The sequence below is a fragment of the Hyaena hyaena genome, unplaced genomic scaffold (assembly GCF_003009895.1).
Source record: "Hyaena hyaena isolate Hyena2069 unplaced genomic scaffold, ASM300989v1 scaffold_78, whole genome shotgun sequence".
In the NCBI taxonomy this organism is placed as follows: domain Eukaryota; kingdom Metazoa; phylum Chordata; class Mammalia; order Carnivora; family Hyaenidae; genus Hyaena; species Hyaena hyaena.
The window spans coordinates 3,363,798-3,376,164 of record NW_024080710.1 but is presented as its reverse complement, the minus strand read 5'-3'; positions in this window follow the sequence as shown (position 1 = coordinate 3,376,164).

Here is a 12,367-nt window from a genome sequence, read left to right as displayed (position 1 = left end):
TTTCCCTCATCTATGCCAGGCAGTAAACTGGAGAGATTCTTTAGAACTTAAATGACAAAAAGATGCCAACATTGTCATTGATTCGCTGGGAACAGAGTCCCTTTTCTCACAAACAAATCCTATTAAAAAATCAGAGCATTTGGAGAGCCTGGGTGGCTCAGTCAGTAAGTGTCTGACTTTGGCTCAGGTCATGATCTCACGGTTTGTGAGTTCGAGCCCTGCGTCAGGCTCTGTACTGCTAACTTGGACCCTGGAGCCTGCTTCAGATTCTGTGTCTCCCTGTCTCCCTGTCTCCCTGTCTCCCTGTCTCCTCCTCTCTCTGCCCTTCCCCTGCTCATACTCTGTCTCTCTCTTAAAAGTAAGTAAACATTAAAGAAAAAAATCCCACGGCATTTCATTAAGTAAATTCTTAGGGCTGCATTTCCATTTAGAAATCAGCTATCCCCTTATCAAAGCCTAACTCAAAGTCTCATTGATGCATAATAGTAGGCATATTGAGGGGTGGCACAGTTGGTTAAGCATCTTACTCTTGATTTCAGCTCAGGTCATGATCTCAAGGTTTGTGAGACAAGCCCTGTGTCAGGCTGACAGCATGGAGCCTGCTTGGGATCTCTCTCTCTCCCTCTCTCTCTGCCCCTCCCCAGCTTGGCTCTCTCTCTTTCTCTCAAATAAATAAATGAATATATATATTTTTAAAAAGTAAATATATGGGGCACCTGGGTGGCTTAGTCAGTTAAGCGTCTGACTTCAGCTCAGGTCATGATCTCGTGGTCATCAGGTTCAAGCCCCACATTGGGCTCTGTGCTGACAGCTCAGAGCCTGGAGTCTGCTTCAGATTCTGTGTCTCCCTCTCTCTCTCTCTCTCTCAGAAATGAATAAAACGTTAAAAAAATTTAAAAAAAGTAAATATATGGGGCACCTGGGTGGCTTAGTCAGTTAAGCGTCTGACTTCAGCTCAGGTCATGATCTCGTGGTCATCAGGTTCAAGCCCCACATTGGGCTCTGTGCTGACAGCTCAGAGCCTGGAGTCTGCTTCAGATTCTGTGTCTCCCTCTCTCTCTCTCTGCCCACCCCCCCTATGCTCTCTCTCTCTCTCTCTGAAAATTACATAAATAAATAAATATAAAAAAACTATTTCAAAATTGTTTTCAGATTCAGGGGAGAAACCAGCTCATAGAGGTCTTATCTTTTACTTCTAAGGAAGCGTTTCCCATGTGAGAGGGTCCTAGCATTTGTGGAATTGGTGCAAGGCATCCAGTGTGTGCCTGCGGTGCAAAATAGAAAGCAAATAGTGAGGGTGATTCCATCCTCCATGTAGCCATCACTACAGAGACCCTGGCAGAGTCTCCTTCCATACTTGTGACTCTTTGGTAAATAGTGGGATAAGGAGGCACTGAAGAAAAAGTAGGCAAAAATTGAATAAGAACCTGATCTAGCATAGGATCCAGGTTTTGTGGGGCCCTCTTTAAGAAAAAGAATACAATAAAGTTTTAAAATTTTTTTATAGGTTTATTTATTTTTGAGACAGGGAGAGACAGAACATGAGTGGGGGAGGGTCAGAGAGAGAGGGAACCACAGAGTCTGAAACAGACTCCAGGCTCTGAGCTAGCCGTCAGCACAGAGCACGATGTGGGTCTCGAACCCACAAACTGTGAGATCATGACCTGAGCTGAAGTCGGACGCTTAACCAACTGAGCCATCCAGGTGCCCCACAATAAATTTTTTTTAATGTTTATTTTTGAGAGAGAGAGAGACAGAATGTGAGCGGGGGAGGGGGAGAGAGATGGAGACACAGAATCCGAAGCAGGCTCCAGGCTCTGAGCTGTCAGCATAGAGCCTAATGTGGGGCTCAAACTCAGGAACCATGAGATCATGACCTGAGCCGAAGTTCGATGCTCAACTGGCTGAGCCACCCAGGCGCCCATACAATAAAATCTCAAACACCAAGTTAATTATAAAACCAAGCAGTCATTTAGAACAGGGAGAAAGAATCACAACAAACAATGGGAATCATGGATCTCTACATCTCCTTCTTCTAAAATCTCTTTAGGTAAGTTATCAGAAAAGTTACAAAGGAATGCTCCCTGATTGCACTCTGGCTTCCCTCTCTCAATCCAGAGCATTCCAGCAACTCTCAGCATTCACAGGGGCCTTTGAAAGTGAGGGTCCCTGAAGCTTGATCTTCATTAGTTTCCTGGTAAAGCTGCCCTGGACCCAGGCCAACAGGATGAAGGACACAGCCATTTGGGGACCCCAACTCCTTAGTGCATGCTCTGCTAGAAATTGGCAACATTTGTCCAGGGCTGTCTCCAGAACCAAGACCACGATATGCCTCCAATTTGGGAAAGTAAACCAGATTACTGAGTGAGGCAAGGCTTGAAATGGCCCCTGACTCTGCAGGCTGGACCTCCTAACAGGTGGTTGTATCTCTCCACCTTCTTCTTGAATTATTCCCATCTTACAAGCTCACGTTTAATGTGAAGGCAACTGAGACAGTAAGTAAGCTGTGGAATGGTATGGGAATTTTAGGTTAGAGGTTGAGGTGGAAGGACCAGAGTGTTGCAGAAGAATCCCCAGCCATTGTCTCAGGCTGAGTCACGGTATCAGGTTCTTTTGGAGTTGCTTAGAATTATTACAAAGGTCAGAATCATTTCTTAGCTTGTAGATTAATAATCAGAATATGACTTTAGAGGAAAGTTAAGTCATATATCTTCCTTCCTTTATTTATTTTTTGAGAGAGAAATAGTGAGTAGGGAAGAGGGGCAGAGAGAAGAAAGAGAGAATCTTGAGCAGGCTCCACACTGATGCGGGGCTCATTCCCACGACCCTGGGATCATGACCTGAGCTGAAATCAAGAGTCAGATGCTCAACCAACTGAGCCACCCGGGTGCCCCTTCATGTGCCTTCTATGTGTTAAGTGCAATACCTGGCACTTTATGAATCTTTTCTCATTGAATTTTCACAACCCAGGCAGGCTGGGAAGACAAAGGTCAGGACAGCTAGAATTGTCTTCTTTCCAATGGGCACTCAATGTGAAGTCCTATTAGTTATATACTTTCAAAGTTCTTGTCTGGAGTGGAAACGTTCTATTATTCTCAAAGTCCTGGGAGAAGAGAGTTGAGTTCAGGTCCACATTCCTGGAGCCTCTACTTGGAGCCTGGCCTCATGCTACGTACCTATGTATTGTGATTTCAGAGGTGAATGGGGCACAACCCCTGCCCTAACAGAGCTCACAGTCTGGTGGAAGAAACCGACAAGTTCCCATGTCATTTCACTGTCATATGGCAATAAATGTCTCCCAACTTTTCTGCAAAGCAGACCTAAAAGCAAAGGACATAAACACACACACACACACACACAAACCCACTCTGGGGACCCTCTGCAATTGTGAAATTTCTTTTATAACTTAATATTTTAGCTAAAAAAGCATAGCCTTTGCTTTAAGTCATTTATTATTAGATAAAAGTGATGCCTTGGAGAAGATGCTGTAATACCTCCTGAATTCCATGCGCAATGCTAGGTATTCTGGTGTGAGAAGCAGACTGCAAGGTAAATGATAAGACAGAAATAAGCTACAGGTGCCACGAGACTAATCAGGAGGGACACTAACTCAGCCTGGGGGTGGGCAGTGAAGGCTTTCTAGAGAAGGAAATTCCTGAGCTAAGGCTGCAACGAAAAACTGGAGTCCAGCCCAAGCTGAAGCAGAACTTAACATACTAATTACTGAACTGCACTGGGTTGTATTTGAAGTAAGGCTCATTAAGAGTTTTATAGTTTGTTTTCTTTCCCCTTCAACATAAACACTGATGGACCAATCACTTTCTAGAAGGAAAAGGAAAGGTAACGACAATTAATTGAGTGTTGACTCTATGCCAACCGTTTTCCATATATTCTCAGTCAATTTTCACATCTGTCTCATTAGATTGATATTATTTATCCTCATTTTATAGACGAAGAGACTGGGATTCAGAGAGGTCAACAAACTCCACACAAGGTCAAAAATTAGCAAGTTCAGCCAGAATTCTGCAAAGTTGATGTTCTTCCCACCATATCGTATTGCTTTGCCTGTTTCTGAAGTGTCTCTACTGGGTAGGTGGAATAGCAGTCAAGAAAATAGTAGATTGACTTCAAGGGTTTTTTTTTGTTTTTGTTTTTGTTTTTGTTTTCTGAGAGAGAGAAACAGCGTGAACAGGGGACAGTCAGAATCCAAAGCAGGCTCCAGGCTCTGAGCTAGCTGTCTGCACAGAGCCCAATGTGGGGCTCGAACCCACGAACTATGAGATCATGACCTGAGCCGAAGTCAGACACTCAACCGACTGAGCCACTCAGGCGCCCCAATTAGCTTCCAGTTTTAAGGATAAAAGGAAAGAAAAACAGACGTCTTGCATGAGCTATTTGGCCATCTCCTTTGGTCATGGAAAGTTCTGGAAAGGGACTTCTGGGATACTCCTCGGGCTGACATTGCAGCACCCTACCTCACCGAGCCAGATCTGCTGAATCTGGACTTGGAGAAGTAAGGGTTCATGGGACATCCTTTGGGCGTGTCCACTGAGGTCTGCTTTATACAGTTTATAATTTGCTGTAAACAGCTTGCTGGTCCTAATTAAACCTGTATGATCATGTCTGAACTTTTAGGAAACGAGGACTTCTTTTTATGGTTCTCTTCTCAGTGGTAAAACCAGAGCCCTCTTCAGCTCCATGAGCCTCTTTAACCTGTGAGGCCTTGATCCTGAGACTCTGCTCTGCAGTCTAGAAATAAAAAGTACTTGACAAATGCTTGGGGGAGGGGATTGCTAGTAATCGTGAGCCATCTCTCTTTCTCTTTTTTAAAATAGAAGCTTTAAAAAATTTTTTTAACGTTTTATTTATTTTCTGAGAGAGAGAGAGAGAGAGAGACAGCGTGAGCAGGGGAGGGTCAGAGAGAGGGAGACATGGAATCCGAAGTAGGCTCCAGGCTCTGAGCTAGCTGTCAGCACAGAGCCCGACGCAGGGCCCGAACCCACAAACCGCAAGATCATGACCTGAGCTGAAGTCGGCACTTAACCGCCTGAGCCACCCAGGCGCCCCTCTACCATTTTGAGGGTGAAAGCAGAAACAGCAGAAAAGAACCAGTTCAGCAGATGGGCTCAGATACTGTTCACGAGGCCTCAACTGAACAAGTCCCAGTCTATAACAACACTTCCCTACAGAACTTTCTGTGCAGATGGAAATGTTCTTTATCTGTGCTCTTCCAAGATAGTCACCACCAACCTCATATGGTTATTGGGCACTCGTGGGCCTAGACTGAGAAGCTGAATTTTAATTCTATTTATTTTAATTAATTTAAAATTTACATAGTCACGGATGGCAAGTGACTGTTGTATTGGACAGTGCGGGTCTACACAGAGAATTTATAAATGGGTTGCTTGCTGGTCTCAAAGAGCATGATGGGCAGGGATTGAGAGTTGGCATTAAAATGCTGCATCTGTCATTTCAAATAATGACGTAGCTCAGAATATTTCTCAGCAATGAGAAAGGCGGCTCCAAGAAAAAATACAGAGATGGGCTCACAATTAGTCTCCGAAAAGGAAGTCAGTCATTAGCTACCTTCTGACATCCTAGCAATTAACCAGTCTTGGGAGAGGAGCAGGTATCTCCAGAGAGGTGCCAAATAAATAGGAGATAAGAGACTATAAAAATGAAAAGCCATTCGGTCTTTCATCACAGGATAATCCAATGCAAGTGAATTAATGGCAAAAGGCTCACTAATAGCCTTTGTGAGGAAATAGGAGCAGTGTGGCAGGATATCCTTTTTCCGCACTAAAGCACCCAATTCTTTCAATTTTATATACAGCGGAAGCAATTAATTGTACTAGAAAGAAATCCACAGCTGGCTTTTCCTGATGGCCCCATAAGCAACAAGCTCTATTGTTCAGCTTCCGGGATAGATGTAAAGTCATTCTACGGCACTGGTGAGATTTTTCTGATTGTTTAGTCTGACTTTTCCAAAGACGAAAACCTGTGGAACATTCACGTTTCAATTCTTCTGGCCGTCACATGTTTTCAGTATCAGCAACTGTCAAAAAGCTGATTTTTTATGTGTAATGTAATCCAGGCACGTGACTCGATGTTACTAGTGTTTCTTCTAAACTTTGTGCCTGAATCCTAAGTTACTCACTTTTGTTTGTTTTACATGTTTATATGCAGTTGAACTGTACTGTTTCTGCTTTCGTGGTTAACATTCATAGTGTGGCTATTCTAGGATTGTGCTTAACAAACAAATAAGATTATATGTCAAAAACCTAGAAACTCAACATTTCAATCCATTGGGCCTATATGGTATTGTTTTTCCATTTGGATGCATTAAAACACATTGTATTCATAATTTTAGATGCACATTTTGGACATTTTATCATCTTTGAAATTAGGGTGTCTTACTATTGATTATGTGTCACAGTTTGATCGGTAGTGTTTTTCTTTCCTAGTTGTGCATGAAATAATGATGCTACTTACGATCAACACCATCTTAGTTTTGATGACATATGAGGTATATATGGTTAAAATTTGGCTACAGGGGTATATCATCACAAGTATAAAAATGGAACCTTTGTCATTAAGAACATCCACCTCAATCAAACACAGATTTTGATTAATTACACATCTTACATAGGATTCTTTTTTTTTTTTTTTTAAGTTTTTTGAATGTTTATTCTTGAGAGAGAGAGGGAGAGAGAGACAGACAGAGAGTGCAGGGGAGGGGCAGACAGAGACAGAGACACAGAATCTGAAGCAGGCTCCAGGCTCTGAGCTGTTAGCACAGAGCCCAACGCGGGGCTTGAACCCACGAACTGGGAGATCATGACCTGAGCCCAAGTCTGACACTCAACTGACTGAGCCACCCAGGTGTCCCTACATCTTACATGGGATTCTAATTGACTGAATTCTGATAAATATGCATCCTGCCATTTTCATTTCCCCCAAATGCCCTGAAAGGATACAATGTAATACATAAAATATAATAGATAATGTTGCATATACTAATATAATTTATAATGCTAAACAATAAAAAAGCTGGTTCTTCAAGCAAGCCAGGGAAAAGGCTCCCTGCCTGCAGTTGGACTGGTTCTTACCTGCTGTTCAGTAGGACCAGGTGCAGGTACTACACGGCACACCTCCAGGGAACACCTTTCACACAGAGCAGGACACAAAATGTGCTCCTGAAGTCCTGGGGTGTAACCACCGTGATGCTCAGTGTAGTGACTACAGCCAACTGTGGTAAGAGTCCGGGCAGGGGAGGGCAGAAGGGAGGGAGGAATGCCCTCTTTGACTCTGAGGGACAAAGCAGGACTTGCATTGAGGAGCTTGTGACCAGCTGCCACTGTAGGTGGACCTTGAAAACAAATGATTAGCAGAGGCAAGGATTTCGATCATTACAATGGTAGGCCCCAGCTTGGGGTTGCTATTTTGATCCTTGTGTATTTTGATACTCCCTAAACTGTCCTTCCCTAGGCTGGGAGGTTGGGAAGCCCCTATTCACATGTAAGTGAATAAAGGTATGAAATCTTACTCAGGAGAAAGACATATGGACTGTTAAACTATGTGAAAAAGTCAATGGTACAGAGAGAAAAGCCTAAGGAATTTAGGATGGAGCAAAGACTGCTTCCTGTAAGAGGAGGTATTCGGGCATTGAGGGAGGGAGAATGACGTCAAAAGAATGAATGTGGCCCATTTTGCAGGACTTAAAGAGACCAGTCGAACAGAATGTTGCCATATATCAGCGGCTCTCAGATTTTGAACACAGTGGTGTTTCATTTAGAGAAATCTGGAAAAACTGAACAAGATCAGTTAAAGAGGGAATGACCAATTAGAAGGATAGCTAGTACAATTCAGGTAGACAGTGAGGAAGACAGGTGGTAAAATGGGTAGTGAACTAAATGTGAAATAATCTAGATTTCAGCCTAGGTGGCTGAGTCGGTTAAGCATCCAATTTGGGCTCAGGTCATGATCTCATGGTTCGTGAGTTCAAGCCCTGCTTCAGGTTCTGTGCTGACAGCTCAGACACTGGAGCCTATGTCAGAATCTGTGCTTCCCTCTCTCTCTGCCCCTCCCCTGCTCATACTTTCTCTCTCTCTCTCAAAAATAAACATTTAAAAAAAAATAATAAAACTAAAATAATCTACATTTTTAATAAACACTGACAGGTATTGGTTCCTAGTTGAATATATATCATTATGATTACCCATGAAAGATGTAAGGACATTGTTTTTTTTTTTAATTTTTTTAATGTTTTATTTATTTCTGAGAGAGAGAGACAGCAGGGGAGGGTCAGAGAGAGAGGGAGACACAGAATCCGAAGCAGGCTCCAGGCACTGAGCTAGCTGTCTGCACAGAGCCCGATGCGGGGCACAAAACCACAAACCGTGAGATTATGACCTGAGCCGAAGTTGGATGCTTAACCAACTGAGCCACCCAGGCATCCTGTAAGGGTGTTGTTTTAAAGAGCATAGAGAACTCTAGCATTCAAGCATTATTTGTTGAAAACCAGTGGTCAGAATTTATCTTTTTTTAAAATTAAAAAAAATTTTTTATTTGTTTCTGAGTGAGAGAGAGAGAGACAGCACCAGCAGCGGAGGGTCAGAGAGAGGGAGACACAGAATCTGAAACAGGCTCCAGGCTCTGAGCTGTCAGCACAGGGCCCGATGTGGGGCTCAAACCCATGAACCCTGAGATCATGACCTGAGCCAAAGTTGGACACTCAACCAACTGAGCCACCCAGGTGCCCCGAAAACCAGTGGTCAGAATTTAAAGTCAATGGTACAACCCTGCCTTTGTTGATAAAAATAAATGAGTGAAATGAAGCATTAACTATCTTAAGGGCAATAAACCATGACTCAGAAACAAATATCAAATGAAGGAATTATTTGCATGCCTTTTTTTTTTTTTTACTAGATTTTAAGCTTTTAGAGGACAGGAGTCCACTATAATGCCTAGTTCGTTCGTTCATTCATTCATTCATTCATTCAGTCAGTCAGTATTTACTGACCATCCACGGGGGTGCCAGGCAGTATGCTAGATCTCAGCGATGTAACAGAGTGAAAATAAGATAGTTTCTATCCTCTAGAACTTTGTGTCGAGTACAAGCACGGGTACTCCCAACACATGTGGTGGATAAACTAGAATGCCTGGCCACGCTGGTGGCACCACAGCACACCTAGGAACACATCTGTATTACCATGTAGACCATGGACAGTAGGTACAACATGGCTGTTAATGACTCAGCATTCCTGATCCAGGATTGTTTTTCCCCAGTTATCTCAGCCTGGATCTTTATCATGACACCTTGTCTTCCTTTGACTAGTCATTCACAAGGCAATCATACTTAGCTCTAGATGCAGAATTTCTGGACTTCTGGTCCCAAAGGAATTCTTGAGTGGAAACAGTGTTTAGGAGTAGTAAGTAGAATCAGGTGTGGGTTTATATATATGTACACACACACACACACACACACGCGCTATACTTTGATTATTCGTTAACCAGATAAAAGCAAATATACACACACATATACGCATAAAAATATATATAGTTGTTTTTTTGTTTTTATCTGGTTAACGAATAATCAAAGTATAGTAAGTCATAAACCCACTGCTCCCAGGAAAGGGAAAGGCAGGGTGGTGGATTGCTATTGGATGGAGAAGGACACCATTTACCGTGGGCTGGGGTGGGGAGGTCCCAGCTCCAGGTGTTCGGTGGGAGGAAGTCCAGCCCTCCGGGCAGCACCTAATAGCCAGAGAGCCACAAGCAAACAACAGGTGGTAGTCCAGGAGAGCAGCCGGCATCAGGATGTCCAACCTGATGTAATGGGAAAAGGAGGCCTGCCAGAGCGACAGAACATGGACAGACAGAATCTAGGGACAAAGAGCTGGAGATCAAATATGTGTTGCCACCAGGGGTAACTATTAGCGCACAGCAGACTCTGTTGCAGGGCTGGGGCAGACTCTAGAGAGCAGAGTCCAGAAAACAGGCAGAGAAAATCAAGTTCCACACAGGGTAACAAGCCAGGGCTTCAAGACAAGAAAAGGGCCATGAGTCAGTTCTTAGGCAGGGGCCAAGGTCAGGGCTTCCCAAGTGAGTAGCAAAGGCAGCGGGAGGCTGGGTCCTGGCTTGGAAGTGGAGCTCTGAGAATTCTTCCTGCCACAAGGCCAGGGAAGGACTAGGTTCTGTGGTAAGGGGTGTATTCAAAGCAGGGAGAGGAAGACTGTAGTGACCATGGGCTATAGGACTAAGTGGTGCCTACTTTGCAGCAAGTGGCTCAGATTAAATGATCTTTTGATCACAGTAAACAAGTGCTTTGATGCAAAGAGAAATGGAAATGGAAAAAGAAGCAAGTAATTGAGAAGTAAAAATAGAAGGAAAAGTAAAAAAGAAATCCATTACAAAGAAAAGAACATATTTAGATTTTTAAACTTTATTTTGTGTACTGATTTATAGATAACTATCTTTTTCTTAAACACAATTTCTGTTTTGGCTTGTGCCTTCTAAACCATGACAGGGGTATTATTATTATTTTTTATTTGTTTTCCTAAAGTTAATTTATTTATTTTGAGAGAGAGAGAGAGAGCGCGCACGCAAGACAGCACATGCAACACTTGTGGGGGAGGGGCAAAGGGGGGGAGAGAGAGAAAATCCCAAGCAGGCTCCACATGGTCAGCGCAGAGCCTGATGTGGGGCTCGAACTTAGAAACCATGAGATCATGACCTGAGTCAAAATCAAGAGTCAGATACTTAACCAACTGACCTACCCAGGTGCTCCCATGACAGGGTACTTTAACCAACAAATAATGTATTTGTGTCCATGCTGAAAAATGTAGCTTTTTCCTCTACTCTTTACAATGCTTTTGTCCATTTAACATGGGTTCTTAAACCAAAAGCATCACCCTGCCAAGGGCATTTCTTCACTTGTCCCTCCTTACTGAGCTCTAACTTCTCTCCATATCCACAAGGCTTAATGCTGCCTTTGCCTCACAAAATCTTTACAACAGGAAAATGACTTTGGATGGGTTAACTTGGATCTATCTAGTACAATTGCCTTCTCTGAAGATGGTATAACCAATTTCCTTGACCTGCTCGTATCCTTTTCAACACAGCCCATGGCACCCTCTAAAACTAGGTCTTGATGATGAGGTTCAGAAATGCCTAGAGGAAATTCTACCCTTATCTCGCTTGTTCGTTGAATAGATATGAGCACTTGTGTGGCAGGAGCTAGGCAGTGAGGAAAGAGCTGAGAACAAGAGTTCTTTGCTCTCAGGGAGTTTACATTCTAGTGGGGCAGAGAAACTCAGATCATAAACCAATAACTAAACAAACAAGGTCATTTCAATTAGTAAAAAGTAGTATCAAGAAAACAAAATTGGCTAGGTTGGGTGCTAATTTAAGACAGGGGATCATAAAGGGTAATTTTACCTTCCAAACTAAGGCTATGTGATTTGCGTACACAACTACCACTCTTGGGGCCTAGGCCTCAAACTGTGCAGAGAAAAAAAGCTCACTTCCAGTCCATTCTATTAACCTACTTAAAGGAAAACCATCACATTAGAGAATGTTAAATTTGGACTTTGAGGTATTGTCTGAGTTTGGGGGCCAGACAATACGTGTCCAGATGTCTCCTTGGGCTTGCTGGCTGCTATGTTCATTTAGTGGGCAAACTGGAGAAACAGGCTGGCATGCATACACATGCCAGGAACCAGAGAGAACACCATGCCTTGCCCCGTTGTAGGTAGGTAGGTTGCCTGCTGTGAAAAGGCTAAGGATTTAAGCTTGGGCATTAGGTGGGCTTTATCTAAGGAGAGCAAAAGGATGTCAAGTCAATTCCCAAAGACTAGAAAGGGGATCCTTTCATAGAGATGCAAAGATATCGTGACTTAAAATGTGATGGTCTCTGTTTTGCTACCATTTCTACAGTGGCACATAACAAAACCCAGGCAATGCCGAGTTGTACGTTTCAGGACCTTGATGTGCTAAAGTTTTAAACTGAGATTCTTGTCTATTTTATGGACTGATTCATAAGCTTAAAAATTGAACTAGGCTTCAGAGGGTATATTAACACACCTGTCATGATTTTATCTGCCGTGACACATTACTCAGCATACATCAATCAGTTTTTTGGTCAATGAATCTTAATCTCCTTTTTTTTTTCTTTTTAAATTTTTTGATGTTTGTTTATTTTTGAGAGAGAGAGAGAGAGGCAGAGTGCAAGCAGGGGACGAACAGGAAGAGAGAAGGAGACACAAAATTCCAAGCAGGCTCCAGGCTCTGAGCTGTCAGCACAGAACCCGACTTGGGGCTGGAACCCAGGAACCACGAGATCATGACCTGAGCCAAAGTCGGATGC